This window comes from Rutidosis leptorrhynchoides, chromosome 4, assembly GCF_046630445.1.
Source record: "Rutidosis leptorrhynchoides isolate AG116_Rl617_1_P2 chromosome 4, CSIRO_AGI_Rlap_v1, whole genome shotgun sequence".
Taxonomy (NCBI): Eukaryota; Viridiplantae; Streptophyta; class Magnoliopsida; order Asterales; family Asteraceae; genus Rutidosis; species Rutidosis leptorrhynchoides.
In genome coordinates this window covers 475,722,680-475,747,892 of record NC_092336.1, presented here as the reverse complement: position 1 = coordinate 475,747,892, position 25,213 = coordinate 475,722,680, and the positions used below count along the sequence as shown (strand labels likewise).

Below are 25,213 nucleotides of genomic sequence, written 5' to 3'. Positions count from 1 at the left end.
CCATCATTCCGGGACACCCTTCGGATATGATATAAATTTCGAAGTACTAAAGCATCCGGTACTTTGGATGGGGTTTGTTAGGCCCAATAGATCTATCTTTAGGATTCGCGTCAATTAGGGTGTCTGTTCCCTAATTCTTAGATTACCAGACTTAATAAAAAGGGACATATTCGATTTCGATAATTCAACCATAGAATGTAGTTTCACGTACTTGTGTCTATTTTGTAAATCATTTATAAAACCTGCATGTATTCTCATCCCAAAAATATTAGATTTTAAAAGTGGGACTATAACTCACTTTCACAGATTTTTACTTCGTCGGAAAGTAAGACTTGGCCACTGGTTGATTCACGAACCTATAACAATATATACATATATATCAAAGTATGTTCAAAATATATTTACAACACTTTTAATATATTTTGATGTTTTAAGTTTATTAAGTCAGATGTCCTCGTTAGTAACCTACAACTAGTTGTCTACAGTTAAATGTACCGAAATAAATCGATAAATATTATCTTGAATCAATCCACGACCCAGTTTATACGTATCTCAATATTGATCACAACTCAAACTATATATATTTTGGAATCAACCTCAACCCTGTATAGCTAACTCCAACATTCACATATAGAGTGTCTATGGTTGTTCCGAAATATATATAGATGTGTCGACATGATAGGTCAAAACATTGTATACGTGTCTATGGTATCTCAAGATTACATAATATACAATACAAGTTGATTAAGTTATGGTTGGAATAGATTTGTTACCATTATTCACGTAGCTAAAATGAGAAAAATTATCCAATCTTGTTTTACCCATAACTTCTTCATTTTAAATCCGTTTTGAGTGAATCAAATTGCTATGGTTTCATATTGAACTCTATTTTATGAATCTAAACAGAAAAAGTATAGGTTTATAGTCGGAAAAATAAGTTACAAGTCGTTTTTGTAAAGGTAGTCATTTCAGTCGAAAGAACGACGTCTAGATGACCATTTTAGAAAACATACTTCCACTTTGAGTTTAACCATAATTTTTGGATATAGTTTCATGTTCATAATAAAAATAATTTTCCCAGAATAACAACTTTTAAATCAAAGTTTATCATAGTTTTTAATTAACTAACCCAAAACAGCCCGCGGTGTTACTACGACGGCGTAAATCCGGTTTTACGGTGTTTTTCGTGTTTCCAGGTTTTAAATCATTAAGTTAGTATATCATATAGATATAGAACATGTGTTTAGTTGATTTTAAAAGTCAATTTAGAAGGATTAACTTTTATTTGCGAACAAGTTTAGAATTAACTAAACTATGTTCTAGTGATTACAAGTTTAAACCTTCGAATAAGATAGCTTTTTATGTATGAATCGCATGATGTTATGAACATCATTACTACCTCAAGTTCCTTGGATAAACCTACTGGAAATGAGAGAAATAGATCTAGCTTCAAAGGATCCTTGGATGGCTTGAAAGTTCTTGAAGCAGAATCATGACACGAAAACAATTTCAAGTAAGATTTCCACTCGAAATAAGATTGTTATAGTTATAGAAATTGAATTAAAGTTTGAATATGATTATTACCTTGTATTAAAAAGATAACCTACTGTAAGTAACAAAGGTTTCTTGATCTTGGATGATTACTTGGAATGGATTTAGAAAACTTGGAAGTAAACTTGCAATCTTGGAAGTATTCTTGATTTTATGAAACTAGAACTTTTGGAATTTATGAAGAACACTTAGAACTTGAAGATAGAACTTGAGAGAGATCAATTAGATGAATAAAATTGAAGAATGAAAGTGTTTGTAGGTGTTTTTGGTCGTTGGTGTATGGATTAGATATAAAGGATATGTAATTTTGTTTTCATGTAAATAAGTCATGAATGATTACTCATATTTTTGTAATTTTATGAGATATTTCATGCTAGTTACCAAATGATGGTTCCCACATGTGTTAGGTGACTCACATGGGCTGCTAAGAGCTGATAATTGGAGTGTATATACCAATAGTACATACATCTAAAAGCTGTGTATTGTACGAGTACGAATACGGGTGCATACGAGTAGAATTGTTGATGAAACTGAACGAGGATGTAATTGTAAGCATTTTTGTTAAGTAGAGGTATTTTGATAAGTGTCTTGAAGTCTTTCAAAAGTGTATGAATACATATTAAAACACTACATGTATATACATTTTAACTGAGTCGTTAAGTCATCGTTAGTCGTTACATGTAAGTGTTGTTTTGAAACCTTTAGGTTAACGATCTTGTTAAATGTTGTTAACCCAATGTTTATAATATCAAATGAGATTTTAAATTATTATATTATCATGATAATATGATGTATGAATATCTCTTAATATGATATATATACATTAAATGTCGTTACAATGATAATCGTTACATATATGTCTCGTTTCAAAATCATTAAGTTAGTAGTCTTGCTTTTACATATGTAGTTCATTGTTAATATACTTAATGATATGTTTACTTATCATAATATCATGTTAACTATATATATATATATATATATATATATATATATATATATATATATATATATATATATATATATATATATATATATATATCCATGTATATGTCATCATATAGTTTTTACAAGTTTTAACGTTCGTGATTCACCGGTCAACTTGGGTGGTCAATTGTCTATATGAAACCAATTTCAATTAATCAAGTCTTAACAAATTTGATTGCTTAACATGTTGGAAACACTTAATCATGTAAATAACAATTTCATTTAACATATATAAACATCGAAAAGTTCGGGTCACTACAGTACCTACCCGTTAAATAAATTTCGTCCCGAAATTTTTAGCAGTTGGAGGTGTTGACGTATCTTCTGGAAATACGTGCGGGTATTTCTTCTTCATCTGATCTTCTCGTTCCCAGGTGAACTCGGGTCCTCTACGAGCATTCCATCGAACCTTAACAATTGGTATCTTGTTTTGTTTAAGTCTTTTAACCTCACGATCCATTATTTCGACGGGTTCTTCGATGAATTGAAGTTTTTCGTTGATTTGGATTTCGTCTAATGGAATAGTGAGATCTTCTTTAGCAAAACATTTCTTCAAATTTGAGACGTGGAAAGTGTTATGTACAGCCGCGAGTTGTTGAGGTAACTCAAGTCGGTAAGCTACTAGTCCGACACGATCAATAATTTTGAATGGTCCAATATACCTTGGATTTAATTTACCTCGTTTACCAAATCGAACAACGCCTTTCCAAGGTGCAACCTTAAGCATGACCATCTCTCCAATTTCAAATTCTATATCTTTTCTTTTAATGTCGGCGTAGCTCTTTTGTCGACTTTGGGCGGTTTTCAACCGTTGTTGAATTTGGATGATCTTCTCGGTAGTTTCTTGTATTATCTCCGGACCCGTAATCTGTCTATCCCCCACTTCACTCCAACAAATCGGAGACCTGCACTTTCTACCATAAAGTGCTTCAAACGGCGCCATCTCAATGCTTGAATGGTAGCTGTTGTTGTAGGAAAATTCTGCTAACGGTAGATGTCGATCCCAACTGTTTTCGAAATCAATAACACAAGCTCGTAGCATGTCTTCAAGCATTTGTATCGTCCTTTCGCTCTGCCCATCAGTTTTTGGATGATAGGCAGTACTCATGTCTAGACGAGTTCTCAATGCTTGTTGTAATGTCTGCCAGAATCTTGAAATAAATCTGCCATCCATATCAGAGATAATAGAGATTGGTATTCAATGTCTGGAGATGACTTCCTTCAAATACAGTCGTGCTAACTTCTCCATCTTGTCATCTTCTCTTATTGGCAGGAAGTGTGCTGACTTGGTGAGACGATCAACTATTACCAAATAGTATCATAACCACTTGCAGTCCTTGGCAATTTAGTAATGAAATCCATGGTAATGTTTTCCCATTTCCATTCCGGGATTTCAGGTTGTTGTAGTAGACCTGATGGTTTCTGATGTTCAGCTTTGACCTTAGAACACGTCAAACATTCTCCTACATATTTACCAATATCGGCTTTCATACCTGGCCACCAAAAATGTTTCTTAAGATCTTTGTACATCTTCCCCGTTCCAGGATGTATTGAGTATCTGGTTTTATGAGCTTCTCTAAGTACCATTTCTCTCATATCTCCAAATTTTGGTACCCAAATTCTTTCAGCCCTATATCGGGTTCCGTCTTCCCGAATATTAAGATGCTTCTCCGATCCTTTGGGTATTTCATCCTTTAAATTTCCCTCTTTTAAAACTCCTTGTTGCGCCTCCTTTATTTGAGTAGTAAGGTTAGTGTGAATCATTATATTCATAGATTTTACTCGAATGGGTTCTCTGTCCTTTCTGCTCAAGGCGTCGGCTACCACATTTGCCTTCCCCGGGTGGTAACGAATCTCAAAGTCGTAATCATTCAACAATTCAATCCACCTACGCTGCCTCATATTCAGTTGTTTCTGATTAAATATGTGTTGAAGACTTTTGTGGTCGGTATATATGATACTTTTGACCCCATATAAGTAGTGCCTCCAAGTCTTTAATGCAAAAACAACCGCTCCTAATTCCAAATCATGCGTCGTATAATTTTGGTCGTGAATCTTCAATTGTCTAGACGCATAAGCAATCACCTTCGTCCGTTGCATTAATACACAACCGAAACCTTGCTTTGATGCGTCACAATAAATCACAAAATCATCATTCCCTTCAGGCAATGACAATATAGGTGCCGTAGTTAGCTTTTTCTTTAATAATTGAAACGCCTTCTCTTGTTCATCCTTCCATTCAAATTTCTTCCCTTTATGTGTTAATGCAGTCAAGGGTTTTGCTATTTTGGAGAAATCTTGGATGAATCTTCTGTAGTAACCAGCCAATCCTAAAAATTGACGTATATGCTTCGGAGTTTTTGGGGTTTCCCACTTTTCAACGGTTTCGATCTTTGCCAGGTCCACCTGGATACCTTCTTTGTTCACTATGTGACCGAGGAATTGAACTTCTTCCAACCAAAATGCACACTTTGAAAACTTAGCGTACAGTTTTTCTTTCCTCAATAATTCTAGCACTTTTCTCAAATGTTCTTCGTGCTCTTGATCATTCTTTGAGTAAATAAGTATGTCATCGATGAAAACAATGACAAACTTGTCAAGATATGGCCCACACACTCGGTTCATAAGGTCCATGAACACAGCTGGTGCATTAGTTAAACCAAATGGCATGACCATAAACTCGTAATGACTGTAACGTGTTCTGAAAGCAGTCTTTGGAATATCATCTTCTTTCACCCGCATTTGATGATACCCAGAACGTAAGTCAATCTTTGAATAAACAGACGAGCCTTGTAGTTGATCAAATAAGGCATCAATTCTCGGCAGTGGATAACGGTTTTTGATGGTAAGTTTGTTCAACTCTCTGTAGTCAATACACAACCTAAATGTACCATCTTTCTTCTTGACAAACAAAACAGGAGCTCCCCACGGTGATGTGCTTGGTCGAATGAAACCACGCTCTAAAAGTTCTTGTAATTGGCATTGCAATTCTTTCATCTCGCTGGGTGCGAGTCTGTAAGGAGCACAAGCTATTGGTGCAGCTCCTGGTACAAGATCTATTTGAAATTCAACGGATCGATGTGGGGGTAATCCCGGTAATTCTTTCGGAAATACATCGGGAAATTCTTTTGCGACGGGAACATCATTGATGCTCTTTTCTTCAGTTTGTACTTTCTCGACGTGTGCTAGAACAGCATAGCAACCTTTTCTTATTAGTTTTTGTGCCTTCAAATTACTAATAAGATGTAGCTTCGTGTTGCCCTTTTCTCCGTACACCATTAAGGGTTCTCCTTCTTCTCGTACAATGCGAATTGCATTTTTATAACATACGATATCTGATTTCACCTTCTTCAGCCAGTCCATGCCAACTATTACATCAAAACTCCCTAACTCTACTGGTATCAAATAAATCTTAAATATTTCGCTACCCAGTTTAATTTCTCGATTCCGGCATATATTATCTGCTGAAATTAATTTACCGTTTGCTAATTCGAGTAAAAATTTACTATCCAACGGCGTCAATGAAAAACTTAATTTAGCACAAAAATCTCTACTCATATAGCTTCTATCCGCACCCGAATCAAATAAAACGTAAGCAGATTTATTGTCAATAAGAAACGTACCCGTAACAAGCTCCGGGTATGTGCCTCTGCCGCATTAATATTGAAAACTCTTCCGCGGCCTTGTCCATTCGTGTTCTCTTGGTTTGGGCAATTTCTAATAATGTGGCCCGATTTTCCACATTTATAACAAACTACATTGGCATAACTTGCTCCGACACTACTTGCTCCGCCATTACTCGTTCCGACACCATTTGTTCCTTTCGTTCTGTTAACCCCTGGTCCGTAGACCTCACACTTTGCCGCGCTATGACCATTTCTTTTACACTTGTTGCAAAATTTGGTGCAGAACCCCGAGTGATACTTTTCACACCTTTGGCATAGCTGCTTCTGATTGTTGTTGTTGTTGCGGTTGTTATTGTTGTTGGGATGATTGTTGTAGTTGCTGTTGTTGTTGTTGTTGTTGGGCCGTTTGCTGTAGTTGCGATTGATGTTGCGATTGTTGGGATAATTGTTGCGATTATTATTGTAATTGCTGTTGTTGTTGTATTGGTGATTCTTATCACCGTTTTCCTCCCACTTTCTTTTGACTTACTTCACATTGGCCTCTTCAGCCGTCTGTTATTTAATTCTTTCCTCAATCTGGTTCACTAGTTTGTGCGCCATTCTACATGCCTGTTGTATGGAGGCAGGCTCGTGTGAACTTATATCTTCTTGGATTCTTTCCGGTAATCCTTTCACAAACGCGTCGATCTTCTCTTCCTCATCTTCGAACGCTCCCGGACACAATAGGCATAATTCTGTGAATCGTCTTTCGTACGTGGTAATATCAAATCCTTGGGTTCGTAACCCTCTAAGTTCTGTCTTGAGCTTATTGACCTCGATTCTGGGACGGTACTTCTCGTTTATCTAGTGCTTGAATGCTGACCACGGTAGTGCGTAAGCATCATCTTGTCCCACTTGCTCTAGATAGGTATTCCACCATGTTTACGCAAAACCTGTGAAGGTATGCGTAGCGTACTTCACTTTGTCCTCTTCAGTACACTTACTTATGGCAAACACCGATTTGACCTTCTCGGTCCACCGTTTCAATCCGATCGGTCCTTCGGTTCCATCAAATTCCAAAGGTTTGCAGGCAGTGAATTCTTTGTAGGTGCATCCTACACGATTTCCTGTACTGCTAGATCCAAGGTTATTGTTGGTATGTAGCGCAGCCTGTACTGCGGCTATGTTTGAAGCTAGAAAAGTACGGAATTCCTCTTCATTCATATTCACGGTGTGTCGAGTAGTCGGTGCCATTTCCTTCAAAATAGTCAAATGGAACAAGTTAATCATACAGAATATTAAGAGTAGTTAATAGTATTTCGTAGCATAATATGAACTCATTTATAAAAGCTTTTTCTTCATATTAGCGTTTTATAAGTTTAAATTCGGGTAGTACCTACCCGTTAAGTTCATACTTAGTAGCTAATATACAATTCAACTACTACAATTCTATATGAAAAACTGATTATAATAATATTTCGCGTTCAAACTTTTATACAATATTTTACAAACTTACAATACCGCTTATTTTACATAAAGCATGAAATATAGCACACAATAACTTTGATACAAGATAGTTGTGAAGATAATTCTAGCTAGTACACAAGTCGTTCAGCAAAGGCAATAAAGACACGTAATTCATACGTCCAGAAACAAGTCATGCATTCTGGTTTTACTAGGACTACTTCCCATCCTTGGTCTTGTGGAACATAACCGTTATGGCCGTTGATAAGACAGCGTGTTGTAACGTCGTCAAAGGGACGAGGGTTACGTAATGACCAACAGTCTCGTAATAACCTAAAAACCTCATTTCTTACCCCAATTACCGACTCCGTCACTTGTGGGAACATTTTGTTTAATAGTTGTAGCCCGATGTTCTTGTTCTCACTTTGGTGAGAAGCGAACATTACTAAGCCGTAAGCATAACATGTTTCTTTATGTTGCATGTTAGCCGCTTTTTCTAAATCACGAAGTCCTATATTCGGATATATTGAGTCAAAATAATTTCTTAACCCGTTGCGTAAAATAGCATTTGGGTTCCCCGCAATATATGCGTCAAAGTAAACACATCATAAGTTATGGATTTCCCAATGTGATATCCCCCATCTTTCGAATGAAAGCCTTTTATAAACCAAGGAATTCTTGGAACGTTCTTCGAATGTCTTACAAACTGATCTCGCCTTAAATAGTTGTGCCGAGGAATTCTGACCGACTCTAGACAAGATTTCATCAATCATGTCTCCGGGTAGGTCTCTTAAAATATTGGGTTGTCTATCCATTTTATGTTTTTATACTGTAAAATAGACAAGAGTTAGATTCATAAAAAAAAATTACTTATTAATACAAGCAATTTTTACATATATCATAAAGCATAAGCACACTATATTACATATATTACACCACACGAATACAACTATCTTATTCCGACTCGCTCGTTTCTTCTTCTTCGGTTTTGGTTCGTTTTGCCAAGTTTCTAGGGATATATGATGTTCTCCTAATACGAGCTGTCGTTTTCCACAACGGTTTAGAAAAACCTGGTGGTTTAGAGGTTCCCGGGTCATTGTTACAACTTAAGGGCTTCGGGGGTTGACGATACATATAAAGTTCATCGAGATTGGAATTAGATTTCTCTATTTTTATGCCCTTTCCCTTATTATTTTCTTTTGCCTTTTTAAATTCAGTTGGGGTAATTTCTATAACATCATCGGAATTCTCGTCGGAATCCGATTCATCGGAGAATTGGTAATCCTCCCAATATTTTTCTTCCTTGACGAAAACACCATTGACCATAATTAACCTTGGTCGGTTGGTTGAGGATTTTGTTTTACTTAACCATTTTATTATTTCCCCCACCGGTTCTATTTCCTCCTCCGGTTCCTCCTCTTCCGGTTCTGATTCTTCTTCCGGTTCTGATTCTTCTTCCGGTTCTTCTTCGGGAACTTGTGAATCAGTCCAATATATATTCGACTCTTCGTTATTATTAGGTGAGTCAATGGGATTTATGCTAGAGGTAGACATCTATCACACAATATCAAACATGTTAAGAGATTAATATATCACATAATATATACATGTTAATAATATATAGTTTTCCAACAAAAATGTTAAGCAATCATTTTTAAAGAAAACACGGTCGAAGTCCAGACTCACTAATGCATCCTAACAAACTCGATAAGACACACTAATGCAAATTTTCTGGTTCTCTAAGACCAACGCTCTGATACCAACTGAAATGTCCCGTTCTTATTGATTAAAAACGTTCCATATTAATTGATTTCGTTGCGAGGTTTTGACCTCTATATGAGACGTTTTTCAAAGACTGCATTCATTTTTAAAACAAACCATAACCTTTATTTCATAAATAAAGGTTTAAAAAGCTTTACGTAGATTATCAAATAATGATAATCTAAAATATCCTGTTTACACACGACCATTACATAATGGTTTACAATACAAATATGTTACATCGAAATCAGTTTCTTGAATGCAGTTTTTACACAATATCATACAAACATGGACTCCAAATCTTGTCCTTATTTTAGTATGCAACAGCGGAAGCTCTTAGTATTCACCTGAGAATAAACATGCTTTAAACGTCAACAAAAATGTTGGTGAGTTATAGGTTTAACCTATATATATCAAATCGTAACAATAGACCACAAGATTTCATATTTCAATACACATCCCATACATAGAGATAAAAATCATTCATATGGTGAACACCTGGTAACCGACATTAACAAGATGCATATATAAGAATATCCCCATCATTCCGGGACACCCTTCGGATATGATATAAATTTCGAAGTACTAAAGCATCCGGTACTTTGGATAGGGTTTGTTAGGCCCAATAGATCTATCTTTAGGATTCGCGTCAATTAGGGTGTCTGTTCCCTAATTCTTAGATTACCAGACTTAATAAAAAGGGGCATATTCGATTTCAATAATTCAACCATAGAATGTAGTTTCACGTACTTGTGTCTATTTTGTACATCATTTATAAAACCTGCATGTATTCTCATCCCAAAAATATTAGATTTTAAAAGTGGGACTATAACTCACTTTCACAGATTTTTACTTCGTCGGGAAGTAAGACTTGGCCACTGGTTGATTCACGAACCTATAACAATATATACATATATATCAAAGTATGTTCAAAATATATTTACAACACTTTTAATATATTTTGATGTTTTAAGTTTATTAAGTCAGATGTCCTCGTTAGTAACCTACAACTAGTTGTCTACAGTTAGATGTACAGAAATAAATCGATAAATATTATCTTGAATCAATCCATGACCCAGTGTATACGTATCTCAGTATTGATCACAACTCAAACTATATATATTTTAGAATCAACCTCAACCCTGTATAGCTAACTCCAACATTCACATATAGAGTGTCTATGGTTGTTCCGAAATATATATAGATGTGTCGACATGATAGGTCAAAACATTGTATACGTGTCTATGGTATCTCAAGATTACATAATATACAATACAAGTTGATTAAGTTATGGTTGGAATAGATTTGTTACCAATATTCACGTAGCTAAAATGAGAAAAATTATCCAATCTTGTTTTACCCATAACTTCTTCATTTTAAATCCGTTTTGAGTGAATCAAATTGCTCTGGTTTCATATTGAACTCTATTTTATGAATCTAAACAGAAAAAGTATAGGTTTATAGTCGGAAAAATAAGTTACAAGTCGTTTTTGTAAAGGTAGTCATTTCAGTCGAAAGAACGACGTCTAGATGACCATTTTAGAAAACATACTTCCACTTTGAGTTTAACCATAATTTTTGGATATAGTTTCATGTTCATAATAAAAATCATTTTCCCAGAATAACAACTTTTAAATCAAAGTTTATCATAGTTTTTAATTAACTAACCCAAAACAGCCCGCGGTGTTACTACGACGGCGTAAATCTGGTTTTACGGTGTTTTTCGTGTTTCCAGGTTTTAAATCATTAAGTTAGCATATCATATAGATATAGAAAAAGTGTTTAGTTGATTTTAAAAGTCAAGTTAGAAGGATTAACTTTTATTTGCGAACAAGTTTAGAATTAACTAAACTATGTTCTAGTGATTACAAGTTTAAACCTTCGAATAAGATAGCTTTATATGTATGAATCGAATGATATTATAAACATCATTACTACCTCAAGTTCCTTGGATAAACCTACTGGAAATGAGAGAAATAGATCTAGCTTCAAAGGATCCTTGGATGGCTTGAAAGTTCTTGAAGCAGAATCATGACACGAAAACAATTTCAAGTAAGATTTCCACTCGAAATAAGATTGTTATAGTTATAGAAATTGAATTAAAGTTTGAATATGATTATTACCTTGTATTAGAAATATAACCTACTGTAAGTAATAAAGGTTTCTTGATCGTGGATGATTACTTGGAATGGATTTAGAAAACTTGGAAGTAAACTTGCAATCTTGGAAGTATTCTTGATTTTATGAAACTAGAACTTTTGGAATTTATGAAGAACACTTAGAACTTGAAGATAGAACTTGAGAGAGATCAATTAGATGAAGAAAATTGAAGAATGAAAGTGTTTTTAGGTGTTTTTAGTCGTTGGTGTATGGATTAGATATAAAGGATATGTAATTTTGTTTTCATGTAAATAAGTCATGAATGATTACTCATATTTTTGTAATTTTATGAGATATTTCATGCTAGTTGCCAAATGATGGTTCCCACATGTGTTAGGTGACTCACATGGGCTGCTAAGAGCTGATCATTGGAGTGTATATACCAATAGTACATACATCTAAAAGCTGTGTATTGTACGAGTACGGATACGGGTGCATACGAGTAGAATTGTTGATGAAACTGAACGAGGATGTAATTGTAAGCATTTTTGTTAAGTAGAAGTATTTTGATAAGTGTCTTGAAGTCTTTCAAAAGTGTATGAATACATATTAAAACACTACATGTATATACATTTTAACTGAGTCGTTAAGTCATCGTTAGTCGTTACATGTAAGTGTTGTTTTGAAACCTTTAGGTTAACGATCTTGTTAAATGTTGTTAACTCAATGTTTATAATATCAAATGAGATTTTAAATTATTATATTATCATGATAATATGATGTATGAATATCTCTTAATATGATATATATACATTAAATGTTGTTACAACGATAATCGTTACATATATGTCTCGTTTCTAAATCATTAAGTTAGTAGTCTTGCTTTTACATATGTAGTTCATTGTTAATATACTTAATGATATGTTTACTTATCATACTATCATGTTAACTATATATATATATATATATCTATATATATGTCATCATATAGTTTTTACAAGTTTTAACGTTCGTGAATCACCGGTCAACTTGGGTGGTCAATTGTCTATATGAAACCTATTTCAATTAATCAAGTCTTAACAAATTTGATTGCTTAACATATTAGAAACACTTAATCATGTAAATAACAATTTCATTTAATATATATAAACATCGAAAAGTTCGGGTCACTACAGCAACGCCCCTGCAACCTTTCAAAGGTGCATGATGGCGATTTTTCACGATATGATAGAAGAATGCATGGAAGTTTTCATGGATGACTTTTCAGTCTTCGGTGATACTTTTGAATCATGTCTAGTTAATCTTGAACGAATGCTTATTAGATGCGAATAATCAAATCTAGTACTTAATTGGGAGAAATGCCATTTCATGGTTAAAGAAGGCATCGTTCTTGCTCATAAAATTTCAAAGGAAGGAATTGAAGTGGATAGAGCTAAAGTAGATGTAATTGCTAAACTTCCACATCCCACCAATGTTAGAGGAGTTAGGAGTTTTCTAGGGCATGCCGGTTTTTACCGACGTTTCATAAAAGATTTTTCTAAAATTGCCACTCCTATGAATAAACTCCTAGAAAAGGATGCTCCATTCATCTTTTCAGATGAATGTATCAAATCTTTTAATATTCTTGAAGAAAAACTCACTAATGCGCCGATCATGATAACTCCAAATTGGAATCTACCATTCGAACTTATGTGTGATGCAAGTGATTTTGCAATGGGAGCCGTTTTAGGACAAATGATTGAAAAACGATTTCAACCTATATATTATGCTAGTAAGACGTTACAAGGAACACAAACGAATTACACAACTACTGAAAAAGAACTCCTTGCTATTGTCTTTGCTTTTGACAAATTTCGTTCATATCTCGTTCTAGCTAAAACGGTGGTCTATACCGACCATTCTGCTCTTAGATACCTATTTTCGAAACAAGATGCCAAACCAAGATTAATCCGTTGGATCTTACTCTTACAAGAGTTTGATATTGAAATCCGAGATAAAAAGGGAGCAAAAAATCTCGCCGCTGATCATCTTTCTCGTCTTGAAAATCCTGAATTAGAAGTTCTAAATGAATCGGCCATACAAGACAACTTTCCTGATGAATATCTATTGAAGATAGATTATAATGAAATTCCATGGTTTGCAGACTATGCAAACTACTTAGTATGTGGATTCCTTGAAAAAGGATTATCGTACCAAAAACGAAAGAAATTCTTTAGTAATATAAAACACTATTTCTGGGAAGATCCACATTTGTTTAAAAGTTGTCCCGATGGAATAATACGCCGATGTGTATTCGGAGATGAAGCTAGTCAAATCTTAAACCATTTTCACACAGGACCAACAGGAGGGCATTATGGGCCTCAACACACAGCAAGAAAAGTTTACGATGCTGGATTCTATTGGCCTACAATTTTCAGAGACGCACACCTCCTTTGCAAATCCTGTGATGCTTGTCAAAGGGCCGAAAAAATAAGTCAACGTGATGAAATGCCATAAAATGTCATTCAAGTATGTGAAGTATTTGACATTTGAGGTATTGACTTTATGGGTCCATTTCTAAAATCTCATAATAATCTCTACATTCTCGTTCCCTTTGATTATGTATCTAAATGGGCGGAAGCACAAGCACTCCCAACTAACGATGCACGAGTTGTAGTCAACTTTTTAAAACGTCTTTTTGCAAGGTTTGGAACACCGAAAGCTTTAATAAGTGATCGGGGTACTCATTTCTGTAATAATCAACTTGAGAAAGTTCTCAAAACATATGGAGTAACTCATAAAATCTCCACTGCATATCATCCACAAACAAGTGGACAAGTTGAAAATACCAACCGAGCTTTAAAACGTATTCTAGAGAAAACCGTAGGATCAAATCCGAAGGAATGGTCCATTAAATTGGAGGATGCACTCTGGGCTTTTAGAACAGCCTACAAAACTCCAATTGGTACCACACCTTTTAAACTCGTTTACGGAAAAGCATGTCATCTTCCAGTAGAAATTGAACACAAAGCATTTTGGGCTTTGAAGACATGTAATCTTGATTTACATGAAGCCGGACGTCTACGGTTAAGTCAATTAAACGAATTAGAAGAATTAAGGCATGAAGTATATGAAAATTCGTTAATCTATAAAGAAAGAACGAAGAAATGGCATGATAAAAGAATCAGAAGTTCAAAAGAATTTAAAGAAGGAGACAGAGTTCTTCTTTTCAATTCACGATTCAAGCTATTTTCTGGAAAATTGAAATCAAGATGGTCTGGACCATTCATAGTCAAAAGAGTTTTCCCATATGGAACAATAGAGTTAATAAATTCAAATGGGATTGAATTTAAAGTTAATGGTCACAGAGTTAAACATTACATAGATAGTCCGATGGAAGTTGACAACGAAGTTAATCACAATTTCGACACCACAGCTAACTAAGTGTGGGGAGAATCAAGTCTTTAAAGGATAATATGTATTTCTGTTAGAGTTAGATTTTCTGTTTTCGTGTAGTTCTCGAGAATGGAATCCGAATGGTCTTTCCCTAGCAGACCCTAAAGAACTAGTCTTCTCCCCCCATTCTAAATTTTTATTTTTATTTTAGGTTTTACGAGATGAAGACTTCCTGTGAATTAAACCATGGTCTAATGCTACACGCTTTGATCACTAAACGTAATAATGACACCCTTCCAAGTGAATTGGTATCATTAATCAGAGGTAAATTGGACGGAGTAAGAAAAGAATCCAGGAACGAAAATAATAAGTTACATTTTGGTAAAGGAAAATCAAAATTCGCAGCGAAAAGAAGAGCTCGACACCTTGAAAGATGTCACAAATGTGGAAAATGGTCACACGAAGGAAAATGTTCGACGAATCAGACATATTCCAATACCGAATTCGTTACTTTATGCAGAGATGGACCGTTCATATGTTTCGAAGAAAAAACATTAAATGCTCGAGGTTACGCCTATGTAGCTATGGAAAACCAATTAGTCCGACTATCTTATGAGTGGGCTAAAGCAGGTCACTAAGAATTCTATTTCACAGGTAAGTATGTACAGTTTTTATGTTTATTTTTATTTATTTTAACCTTTTGATAATAAACGCTAAATCGTTCGCTATAAAGTATTAAATTGGTATTCAATAAAATTAGGTTTTGCGACCGAAATTATTGATATTATGCAAAAATTTATTACATCACTGCGAAATTTACCGTTTATTCTTAAGGTATAAATATCTTTAATCATTCAACCCAAAATATTTCAAAAATTCGTCATGAGTTAAACTAGGTTATGAAACCGAAATTACTTTACCGAAAAGAGGAGCGTATATTTTTGATAATATTTGATTGATTAAAGTGGGATAAAAGAAAAAAAATATTTTTAATTTTATTTTTACTTTATTTTTAAAATTAATATTAAATTAATATTGTAAACCTTTTACAATTAATATATTTAAATTTATAAATATTTGAAAAAATTAATATTTTTAATATAAGTTTGTATGTATAAAAATAAAAATATAATATAAATTTGGTGTGAATTTTTAATTTTATGCATTTTAAATTTAAGTTTAGTGTGAATTTAAAAACAAAAATTTACTTTATTTCGCTAAGTTAAAAATATGATTTTTAAAATTCGTCGTGAGTTGAAAACTAGGTCGTTGAACCGAAATTGCTCTACCCAAGGGAGGGACGAGAACTTTTATTATCATTATTTTTAATCTTATTGAATTAAAGTATGCCAAAAACATTAAAAAAAAAAAACCCAAAAATCTTTGCTTTTAAAACCACGCTTAAAAATGACAAATTTTAAAATTTTGTCGAGGGACGGACTAGGACAACTATCCTAAACTACCTCGTCCTAAATAACAAGGAAAACAAAATTTTTAAAATTTAATTAAATTATGTTTCAAAAGTTATAAGGTTTTTATAAAAAAAAAAAAAAAGAAAAAAAGGCAAAAGTTACTGTACCCGAACCCCATGCGATCGCATGGGATTTGGCCTTCTAGTCCATGCGATCGCATGGAGCTGGAATTCAGGTCAGATAGAAAAAGTCCAGCGAGCAGTCTGTCTTCACACTAAACACACACAACATACACGAACACATACACATTTTATTTCCTAAAATCACCATTTTAACACCAAAATTCATCAAATTTCTTGCTACAATCCGCTCTAAACATGAAATTGTTCAGAAGTTTATCAAGAAAGGTAACAATTACATCCCTAAAACCTCTTTAAATTTGATTTTTAGTGTTCTTGAGCTATATTTTTCCTAATTTGATTTTGTTAATTTCTAGTGTAATTAGAGTTAAATTGTTGGTATTTTATGCATGTATAACCTAGATTGATGCTATTTAACATGATTTGAAGTCAAAAATTTTAAAATTTTTAGGAATCTAGGGTTTGTGTTCTTGAGCAATTTGGGACTTTTTGATATAAACAGATTATGGCCGATTTTTGTCATGAATTATTGCTAAATTAAGTAGTGTTACATGTTTAGGTAGCTAAATGATCCAAACTTTGATCCTAAACATGATTTTTGAAGATTAAAGTGGACTTTTTAAGTCCAAAATTCATGAACTTGATTAATTTGATATAATTGCCATTTGAGACTTGTTTAATTGTTAGTAATGGATGTTTTAACATGTTATTTGAGTTAAATGCTTATGAACTTTGTATACATTTTCATATATGCTTATTTGAAAAAGTGTAGAATTGTAAAAATTGTGAAAATATGTATAAGTTTAATTTTGATTGAACATGTTAATTTAATTGTTTCAAGTTGTCATTTTGCTAACACTAATGCATATTTGGATGCACAAATTTTGTGTTTAATGTGTTTTGCAGAGATTTACAGATACTGATGGTGCTTCATCATCATCTAGACAACCACAACCAGAACCTGAACCAGAAATGCAATATGAACCTGAACAAGAACCACAACAGGAACCACAACAACAGCCTGATCAACACGTACCTTATTATGATCCGCTACAATTTGTTGATGCCTTCACAGTATTTCCAATGCATCCACCAGTAGAATACCCAACGATTCCTGAACACACGTTGCATCCTAATCTGAGATTCGATAGAAGCTGGAGGGATTACCCATCATATCAAAGTAACAAATTCAAACTACTACCAAAAAATGTAGAGGTACCAAGAGTAATCGATTGGGATCCTTTGGAAAGGGTCCAACTAGCTAACCAAGTTAGACTCCATCTGATCCAAAGGTTGGCAGTTCTTCTTTTCCCGATTGGGAACGTCTATTCACCATTCGTAGACCTGTATATAAGGAATGGTGTGTTGAGCTGATGAGTACTATAGCGTTAAATGTAGATGTAGATAGATTAGATGATAGAAGTTTTCTTAGGTTTATACTTGGCCGTAGGATGTACAGGATGTCCATGCTGGACATGGCCAGGGCATTACAGATTTACACTCTTAGTGAATTGCTACTACCCGATTGTATGAATTTGATTTATCGTGGTGAAAGGGTAGATAGGAATTTTGACGCGAACGCCGTCTGGAGGCGTATGTCAAAATATAATGTTTTTACACTGGGAGGAAAACACTCCTATTTACATATTAACAAAGCCGAGCTTCGTATAATTCATAGATTTTTGGCTAACTCGATTACACAGAGAGGTCACAACAAGGAGAAAATGACCTTACATGATTTATTTTACCTAAAGTGTATTCGAGACCCAAGAAGCTTTGTTAATATCCCCTACTGTGTTGGTTTTTATTTGTCAAAAATGGTGGAAGGAATACAGGAAGGGGGGATTATAGGAGGAGGTATTTTTGTTACTCTCATTGGAGAGTACTTAATAGGAACCAAGGGGGTCCACTTTTGGAATGTAGGGAACAGGTCGAGCTTTTAGGATTGAAGGTTTATGCGGGTGCTAAGGTATTAAAGAGTAGACGCAATCAGGCGGTACCCTATGAAGGTAGTCATCCTCAGGTAGAGAGAGGTTCAGACGAGGAAATGGAGGAAGCAGATGACATTAGCAATGTCATTCGGGAGGCTATGACTGATGTCTACCAGCATATAGATGAGGTAGATATGACAAATGCGGAGAGATTTTGTCGGATGGAGCAGTGGCAAGCCCGGAATGATTACGAGCATTCCAGGCAACGACAGCATGATAGATGGGACTATCATCAGCGTCAGATTATGAGCCGGCTGTCACCTCAGGATCACTACGTTCCGACCCGACCCGCTTACTATCCTCCACACCAGCCCGAGATGAGACCACCATATACTCTCTACGACCCTAACCAGGCCTGCCAGTACACCTATCACCAAGCATGGAACCCGGACGACGACATGAACTGGAACCCCTATCCAGATTGATATAGTTCCTGTTGGTGATTTCTATGATTTTTATCTTCTTATTATTTTTATTTATTTATGTTTAAACATATGATATTGTGATACATTAATGTATTGTTTAATATTTTTTTTAATTTGGTACTAATATTTCATATTTGTTTGAAAGTGGGATTTTAAGTCCCATTTCAAATTACCATGCATGTTTATATTTGTATGTATGTATATTGTCAATTGTACACAACAGGGTAAAACAACGCATTTTCAAATACTGACATTAAGTTCAGCAAAAGCTACTAATTATGATGACAAAACGAAAAACAAATGTGATGTAACAACAAGACGGAATGAACAAATGATGTGCACCATTTATCATTCAACAAACAAACGCCAATATATTTGGAAACTTTGGTAAAATTTAATCATTTTTCTACGCTAATCACCCTCAATAATTTAAATTGTTACTGATTTTTGCAAATGAGGACATTGCAAGATCTTAAGTGTGGGAAGAGGTTAAATTCTTTCGGATTTTTAAAATTTTTAATTTAAACACTTGGTTACCATTAAAATGCTAGTAACGCAGTAGTTGTATTAGAATCTAGTGCTCTCTAATAATAAAGAAAAGCTCTAGTCTTATATACTGACTACCCAATTCTAATAAAATTTTTCAAAATTTTTAATTAAATGAACTCAAAATCATGTTTATACATATTTATGAACGATAAAACTAGGTGTTAACACCGAAATTATTGTTACCTCAGAAAGGACATAAATTGAGAAACAGCCTAAAATGTTAGAATTCATTTAAAATGGAATAGAGGACAATAAAAAGGCAAAGAAAGGAAAATAAAAGCCAAGTGTGGGAAAAATTTACCAAGTTCTTTAAAACATATATCACATATTTTGTACAAAGATACTTTTGTTTTGGACAAAATTAACCGTTTTACCCGGAAAACTGTAATATATTTGAAAGAAAGATGGATCTACACGATGAATCAATTCCATCATTAAAAGGAAGTAAAGTCTTCCGAAAAAGACACGCGCTTCTTGATTTAGGTCAGGAAGTTGTCGTCCAGACCAGCTGTAGGTTGACGAAAAATCTAGAAAAGTCATCTCGAAAATCAGCTGGAAATCCACGGACCTCAGCATCAAACAGGGTCGCCAAGTGGTCAGACTTATCCTAACCATGAGATGATTTGTCTCGTAAAATGGGGAGGGCACCGTGCAAATTAGCTTGATAAGACTAATGAATCAGATCCCCAGAAAGGATAATCTCCTTAAAAGATCAAAAATCAGCTTTTAAGACTGATATTACTCAATCCTTGAGATTGACCTTAAAGATTGAGAATTACAAACTCATGGAATTCGATGATATCTAAACTCGAGCTTGAACGAGAAAATATTTTAATCAAAATTACAAACCGATTTGTTTTCTGAAAAACCCATTTTCAATGCGTTCATTACCATTGAACGTAAAATCCTAGGAATTCACCTGGAATTCATTAGGTCACCTGAACCAAATCGGGTGTCAACCGTAAGAACGGTGGTTGCATAATATGGTCAAAGTCAGGACCTTGTGCCAGACCGAAAAACTATAGGGTGAGCTTTACTATTGCTCCTACAAAGGATAGTAATTGCATCCGACACGTTATAGACCATAATTAAAAGCATGTCAGGGGACATTGCCTTAACAGTTGCTTGTTCAACGCTTTCCTTTACAACCGGACGGTAGTTTACCGAAAGGGGGTATACGGAGTAAGTATACTAGACGTGTTGCTTTCCCAATACAAGGTTAGCAAGTGGGTGACACAAAACCGTAAGTTTTGAGCTAAAATTTTCAAATCTAAAACCCACCAAACCCACAAAAATATTTTGCAACACCGGTGAAGGGTTATTCCGGAAAACTTATCTAGGGTAAAAGCTGGATTGAATTTTCAAAAGATCAAATGTTTTCATAAAGATCCAATTTCCTTAAGGATCTAAATTTTCATAAGTCATGTGGGACTGTAAACCACATAGCTACTACCATTGTTCATACCGCCAAATCAAATTCACAGATGTACAAAGTGTGAAGAATAAAGAAGTGATTCTAGTATTTTTATTTCAAGACTATATTGCTTGAGGACAAGCAACGCTCAAGTGTGGGAATATTTGATAATGCTAAAAACGAACATATATTTCATAGCATTATCTCTCAAGAAAGACAAGCTTTTAGTTGAGGTTGTTCTATTTACAAGTGATATTCGTTTAAATAATAAAAGGTGAATATAAAAGACAGATTCGACGATTTGAAGACGCAAACGACCAAAAAGCTAAAAAGTACAAAGTACAATCAAAGTGGTTCGAATTATTGATGAGAAACGTCTCAAAATTACAAGAGTACAAGACGCAAGACGCAAAACGCAAAGTACAAAATATTAAATAGTACGCAAGGACGTTCGAAAATCCGGAACCGAGACATGAACCAACTTTCAGTGCGCGACGCAACGGACCAAAAATTACAAGTCAACTATGCACAAGAATATAATATAATATATATATAATTATATAAATTATATATATATATATATATATATATATATATATATATATATATATATATATATATATATATATTAAAAAATACAGCAGCCCACGTTTAAATCAAGAGATGTATTCCATACCTCCGCACTCGCGGAACTTTTGTGAACAAAATATCCGCACTCGCGGAGGTCTACAGTGAATTGTGGGGCTATAAAAGTCGCGCATTCTGATCGAATTTTTTACACCTTTTTCTATTTTTTACTCTATATACATAATATATGTATCAATTATCAATCCAAGTCGTAATCTCAATTTGTAATTTTAATTTTAAGTTAGTGATAATAATAAAGTTGGGTTAGTCGAATGTTTTAAGGTTTTGTAAGTCGGAACTCTGTCTGTGTATCACTACGCTATTAATACCCACTATAAGTTATGCTTATATTATTTTCATTAATGTCTCGTAGCTAAGTTATTATTATGCTTATTTAGATCGAAGTAATCATGATGTTGGGCTAAAATATTAAAACGGGGTAATTGGGCTTTGTACCATAATTGAGCTTTGGACAAAAGAACGACACTTGTGAAAATTAGACTATGGGCTATTAATGGGCTTTATATTTGTTTAATTAAATGATAGTTTGTTAATTTAATATAAAGATTTACAATTGGACGTACCTATAAATAACCATATACACTCGATCGGACACGATGGGCGGGATATTTATATGTACGAATAATCGTTCATTTAACCGGACACGGGAATGGATTAATAGTTAATAGACTTATTAAAACAGGGGTGAATTATGTACAAGGACACTTGGCATAATTGTTAACAAAGTATTAAAACCTTGAGTTACACGCAGTCGATATCCTGGTGTAATTATTAAACAAAGTATTAAGACCTTATTACAGTTTAAGTCCCCAATTAGTTGGAATATTTGACTTCGGATATAAGGATAATTTGACGAGGACACTCGCACTTTATATTTATGACTGATGGACTGTTATGGACAAAAACCAGACGGACATATTAAATAATCCAGGACAAAGGACAATTAACCCATGGAAATAAATTAAAATCAACACGTCAAACATCATGATTACGGAAGTTTAAATAAGCATAATTCCTTTATTTTCATATTTAATTGCATTTTTAATTATCGCACTTTTATTTACTGTCATTGTATTTAATTGCACTTTTAATTATCACACTCTTTAATTATTGTAATTCTATTTTATCGCACTTTTATTTATCGCAATTTCATTATCGTTATTTACTTTACGCTTTAAATTTAAGTTATATTTATTTTTAATATTTTACATTAGGTTTTAACTGCGACTAAAGTTTTAAAATCGACAAACCGGTCATTAAACGGTAAAAACCCCCTTTTATAATAATAATTGTAATATATATATTTATTTACAAATATAGTTTTAAAAATATAGCGTTAAACTTGGCGAGATCCTTGTGGAACGAACCGGACTTGCTAAAAACTACACTACTGTACGATTAGGTACACTGCCTATAAGTGTTGTAGCAAGATTTAGGTATATCCACTCTATAAATAAATAAATAAATTGTGTAAAATTGTATCGTATTTAATAGTATTTTCCTTGTAAAATTAATACTATTTCATATACCCCTCGCATAACATCAACATCTGCAATAACAGATGCAGAAAATAAGGAGAATTAGTGTGTTAGATCAAGCTTTTAAAAGGCCGCCTACATTGTAGAAAATAAAATACCAGTGGTACGCACAACTTGGAAGTGGCCTATTAGGATCTGAAGGATCAAAATTAGGAAGACCATCAGATTGGTAAAACAGAAACTGTTGATCGATTGCTGAGTGATTGTACTTATTTAAACGTTTATTTTGTTGTACTTCGTCCCAAACACAGTGACGAGTATAATGATTGGAAATCGCGTATTCTGATTTTTTTCTCCATAGAAAATATTCAATGAGCAGCATCGGGTCTGTATGAAGCCTTAATTTGCTATCGAGCCAAATGGAATATCTGAAAGCATAAAACATGCGCTCATGAAGTGGGATTAAACATGTAAGGACTTCACCAGTAGTAGAAATTAGGGGTGGCTTTCTTGACCCATTTACTTATGAACGAAGCGAATCAAACACCCAACCCACCCATATCACCACGTCTGTAGAATGTAACAGAGACGTACAGAATATATGAAGGTAAGTTCATAGTTTGAGAATTATACCTAGCTGATGGGAAGAGACAGATGTGATAAAATTTTTGGGACTTTTCCCGTTTTTCGCATGTCGTCATATGGTAAGTTGCTTACAACAACTATTCTCCACAACCCAATAAACCCTCTCTCATCGGGAACACTTCCTTCAGTTGATAGTTTTACGAGGGTCTCCTTGTCAACAAACATAACGAAACAAACATTCTTCTTTGAGTATTCACTGATATGCAACATTACATAAAAAATTTGTGATCATCCACTAGTCAAGATGGTATGATAAACAAGGAAGCACCATATAATCACAGTAACTGTATACAACTACGAATCCTAAAATAATGGACTCTATGTAAGGGAACCAAAATGCATAGGTTGGGTAACAGGTAAAACAAATTTGTGAAAGAAAAGAAAACAAAATGTTTAATTCTTGTTGGGTAGGTAAACCCGTAAAAACTTCTTAAATTTTATTAATAATTAATGTATTGATATGATTATAGAACTATATTATCACAATAACAATCTACACTTTCCAATTAGGCAATTTAGATAGTTATATGCATTTGTATACACTTCGAATGACCTTCACCCCATTTGACCCCTTCCCTTTACAACTAAAACTGTAACACTTTTGACCTATTTTAAGAGATAAAGCAATACATGACCCACTTGCATTATTAAGGGTGGATACTGCTGTCTCGGACTCTAGGAAAATGACATCATTAAGGATAATTTCAATTTCAATGGATTTGTGTGGGGATCAAGAAGCCCTAGTTACAAGCACCAATCGTTATTCTGTTAAAGCTAATAATAAAAGATATAAAAATTGATAGATTTCCTGAACACAAGGACCCAAAATGACCAAAATCATTTACCATTTTGCTAGTTGGCCTGCGCAAAAAGTCTGAGCTTCCAAAAATACAGGATGATACAACAACAGTACAAGTATTCATGTACATCCTGTCTTTGTTCTCCAAATCGAACCCGGTACTTGGAGACCCTTCGGATCCTTCTACAAATCCACAGTGAATTGTTTGATCAACTGCACAAAAGGATTGTTCTCTTTCTTCGAGTGACTGATGACCTCCAAATCTGGGAGTAACTGAATTTTCACTTAAAGGTACGTTTTCCCTCTCAACATAGTGAAGTGAAAAGTTAACAAAATTTGAAAAAGTTGTGGGCTCAACAAGTGTACCATCCGGGTCCCTTAATTCTACTTTGCAAGGGTTAAAACCTATAATATGAAATATTATGGAACAAAATAAGAACTTAATGAAACTGTTATATGGAACAAACACATAAATATTAATATTCTAAATGCAACAATATGAAGAAGAGAAGAAAAATATATGTTGACTAGTGAAATGACCCGTGAAATCACGGGTTTGTTTACACGAAACAGTTTAATAAAATGTTTTAGGTATTAAGTGAATGTAAAGGTTATAGTCATTTTATTTAATGACCTGTGGAATCACGAATTCCGACTAAGAAACTTGTAAGTGAGATAAAGTAAAAATCGAGAAGAAATCATACCTTTGTAAGTGAGAAATAGTGAAATAAAATGAAATTGAGAAGAATTAGTTGTTAATATCACTTGTTTTGTTGCTGCTAAATTGGTGTAGAAGATAAACCCCAAGTCGTCGTGCTAAATCGGTGTAGAGAAAAAACCCTAAGTTTTGTGAAGAGTCGAGTACTAAGGTC

At 34.1% G+C, this 25,213-nt stretch overlaps 1 pseudogene; it reads right to left on the bottom strand.

The window, feature by feature from the left end:
• Positions 1–25,213, bottom strand: part of LOC139842307 (probable hexosyltransferase MUCI70) — a 35,206-nt pseudogene that overhangs the window by 7,545 nt on the left and 2,448 nt on the right.